This window comes from Amphiura filiformis, chromosome 6 (genome assembly GCF_039555335.1).
Source record: "Amphiura filiformis chromosome 6, Afil_fr2py, whole genome shotgun sequence".
Lineage (NCBI taxonomy): Eukaryota > Metazoa > Echinodermata > Ophiuroidea > Amphilepidida > Amphiuridae > Amphiura > Amphiura filiformis.
In genome coordinates, this window is record NC_092633.1 from 47,908,993 (window position 1) to 47,910,311 (window position 1,319).

Below are 1,319 nucleotides of genomic sequence, written 5' to 3' on the forward strand. Positions count from 1 at the left end.
TTTCCGTCAGCACCGTCATTTTTATCTTCAACAATGAACTGCGAAGGCATAATCTTTGATAGCAAGATTAACACAAATGAATCACTGTAAAAATATAAATAAATTAAGTATATTACTTGTGTATAAACGTTGGCCAATTTGCATTAGTACTTACAAAATTATTATATATCATATGCAGCCAATCATTGTACGCTAAATAAGTGCAGAACTATAAATTAATTTGACCTTGACAGCCGCGCACGCAGGGTCGTTTAGAACACTCCAATGAGTCTAAATAGGGTACAAACCTCAAACTTTTAACCTTTAACCTTTTCGCTAATATCTTCAGACTTTATTGTAGGTAGGTCAAACTATTTAATTTCTGAATCCTTCTGATGGGAAATTTTTTTTAGTTTTGACCCCTCCATACCGTTGACCTCATATTTTTTTATTGCTCAAGAGTGCCCACTGGGCACCTGCATTTTTGATCTCTCAGCATTTTAGGCACCAGCTTAAAACAAAAAATTTTTCAATATTCACACAAAAATGAATGAAAAAAGGCATATACACGAGTATAGCCTTCACATGGACAAACCGATCACTGTAAGATAGGGAGGGCGAGCGGTAGTTCCCTCGCTTTGCACCACTGAGGTCCCGGGTTCAAGCCCCGGGGCGGCCCAGGATTCATGTGCACTTGGTTTATCCCGATTCCATGATCGCTCTCGCAGGTTTTCTCCGGGATCTCCGGTTTCCTCCTGTTTCAAAAAAAATGGAATTTGGAGAGCTGCACAAATGCCTAGTTGATGCGATCTGATTGTGATGATTCACCATGTATGGCAGCGAAATTACAGCGCTTAGAACACTCCGTGATCTGTGCATGTGGTAAGGCGCTATATAAATACTGAAATTTAATTTAGAATCAAGAAAAAACATTTGAATTTTAATATGTTTGTATCTACACTTTGTTTGTTTAATGTACAATGTTTGGGTGCGGTCATTATGTGACGTATGTGTAAACACCGTTGATCCCATTCAATATTGATATAAAATTGGATCAATTGAGCCCATATTTATTGGTCGAGCTATGAGTTGTAAAATATTGGACGAGACGTAGTCGAGTCCAATATTTTAAAGAGACTAATAAATATTGGGCGTCAAGCATCCAATTTTATCATTATTATGTTTTGGATCCAATATTTTCATACACTTGGATTCATCACCACATAATAATGTATGAAACTGCCAGAAATTTCCGGACATTTTGTGTATAATAAATCCACTACTTTAAGGGCGTACTACACCCATATATTTGTTTGATTGGTCTAAAAAAATATTTTTTC